This window comes from Penaeus chinensis, chromosome 20 (genome assembly GCF_019202785.1).
Source record: "Penaeus chinensis breed Huanghai No. 1 chromosome 20, ASM1920278v2, whole genome shotgun sequence".
Classification (NCBI taxonomy): Eukaryota; Metazoa; Arthropoda; class Malacostraca; order Decapoda; family Penaeidae; genus Penaeus; species Penaeus chinensis.
In genome coordinates this window covers 360,840-363,339 of record NC_061838.1, presented here as the reverse complement: position 1 = coordinate 363,339, position 2,500 = coordinate 360,840, and the positions used below count along the sequence as shown (strand labels likewise).

General features: G+C 30.1%; 1 protein-coding gene across 2 annotated transcripts in view; it reads right to left on the bottom strand.

Moving 5' to 3' along the window:
• LOC125036027 (3'-5' RNA helicase YTHDC2-like) overlaps positions 1-2,500 on the bottom strand; it is an 84,495-nt gene that overhangs the window by 23,902 nt on the left and 58,093 nt on the right. The gene's annotated exons all lie outside the window — the stretch shown is intronic.

Genomic DNA, 2,500 nt, shown 5'->3' with positions numbered 1-2,500 from the left:
AACACTATAGACTCAATTCTTCTTGTAATATAGTCCCAAACATGCTCAATTGGGATCATATCAGGATTACTACCAGGCCATTCCAAAACTGTCAGCTTATTTTTGGACATACAGATGGCTCCACATGTGCCCAGTCACCAAGGAGTCTATCAGTAGGACTTAGTGACTGCTCCTCATTTCCCTATTCCTTGAAATTGTGGGAAAATGTGTTTTTCTTTTTAATATTATTGATATTGCTTATTAAAATCTTTGTAACATTAAAGACAGCACCTTTGCTAGTAATGAAGCCCCAGACCATGATACCACGACCACCATGCTTAACTATGGGATTCAGGCATCTTCTCCCTTTCTTCTTCTAACTGATACAGACTTATCACTTATTAAGCAAAATCTGATCTTATCACTGAAAAATAATTTTCCTAGTTAAAATCTATGTGCAATTGCTCATTTAAGTCTTTAATTCCTTGCCTTTTCAGTCAATAACCCTTGCCATTTTCATCCTTTTGGCAATTTCACTGAAGCTGTAGCCTTTGTGGAGAACAACTCTCGCCCTGTCTTCCAAACTCAGTCTAGGAACAGAGGCCTACTCTATAATAAATACAAGTCAACTTCAATGAAGCCTAAGTAATCAAATACTGTTTTCCAATGATTAGTGGTTAATTAGATTGCAAAAACATCTTCAGGCTACATTTAAAAATTAACTTGCTTAAAAAATCCTTTCCTCACAAAAATATCTTTAGAACTCTGTAAAACATGTGAAAATGTGATGAAAACTGTGATAAATTGGTCAAATAATGATTGTTTGAAGTAATGATGCAACAGGAAGCACAATCAAAAGACAAAAAGAGGGGCTTTTTAGCAAAGCTTTTTTCTCGCTAATCTACCTGAATCTTTTAATGATTCTTATTGCATCTTATGTCCAATTCAAGAAAAATTCATAGAAACAGTGAAGTTCATGATAAAAATATACTAAGCAATAACTTTCTTTACAAAATTCTAGTTATATTTCATTCATCTTATTGAGTCTCCAGCTGGACATACCATGGAACAGAACCAAAACTGAGCTGAAAGGGTGAGACTGGCAGGTTAATTTCAGCTGGTAGTGTGAATATGTATATATATATGTATATGTATATATATATATGTATATATACACATATACATATAGAAATATACATATATATGTATATATATGTAGATGTATATATGTATTAGTATATTTGTATAAGTATGTATGTATATGTATACATATGTGTGTATGTAGATATATATATGTATATATACATGTATATATGTATATATATATTTATATATATAATGTGTGTATATATACATGTATATATGTATATATATTTATATATGTACATGTGTATATATACTGATATATATGTATATATACACAAATATTTACATATCATGTATAGATGTATATATATTATATATATATACATATATATACACATACATATATACTTATGCATACATATACATATGTATATATACACACATATATATACATATACGCATGTATATATACACATATATGTATATATAAATATATATATAAATATGTATATGTTTATATATGTGAATATGTATATTTATATACATATATGCATTAGAATATTTATTTATATACATATGCATATAAATAAATAAATAAAAATATTGAGTAGATAAGCAATGTCTATGGAGCTAGTTAGATCCTAGTTGCACACTCCTCTTAGTGGGTCATGTGGCATGATTGGTTTAGTACTGGCCCTTAGGTTTCATACCCGAAGTGACCTAGGTTCCAGTCCTGGTGTATATATGTGTATATGTGTATGCGTATATTTGTGTGTATATATATATATATATATATATGTATATATATATGTATATATATATATGTATATATATATATATATATATATATATATATATATGTATATATATATATATATATATATATATATATATATATGTATTGTATGTAAAGGCACTAAAAAGCACTATCTTTACTCTTTCTGACTTAACAATATGATACAATGATGAAATGGTTCGAAAAAGTGCTGTGAGCTCGACTGATATTGGTATCCCTGTCACGATCATCTTTTTGGGGAGGGAGTGCAAGGGGGTAGTTGTCCCCCCACCCATGGGCCACAACTTTTACCATTTTTTATTAATTCCACCAATATAAATCCAGTTGCAGCTTAATATACCCCTAGAATAACTTTTTTTCTTCTAAATTTTTGTTCCTTTTGCTCAGCTACATTTTTAACATTTTGAGTTTTTAAATGTATAATGCTATTAATATTTTGTGTTACCACCACCAACTTGGCGAATGCTGGCAATTCTAGTGGTATGGATGCCACTAATGCGACTGTTAACTGGTGTCTGTCTGGAGAGTGCAATCACTCCTATGCCATAACTGCTTGGGCAATGATGATATGATGATTGCAGGTATGATCTTGGGGGAAGTCTTTGCTCATGGCTTACAAAACAATCTCAATGTGACTGA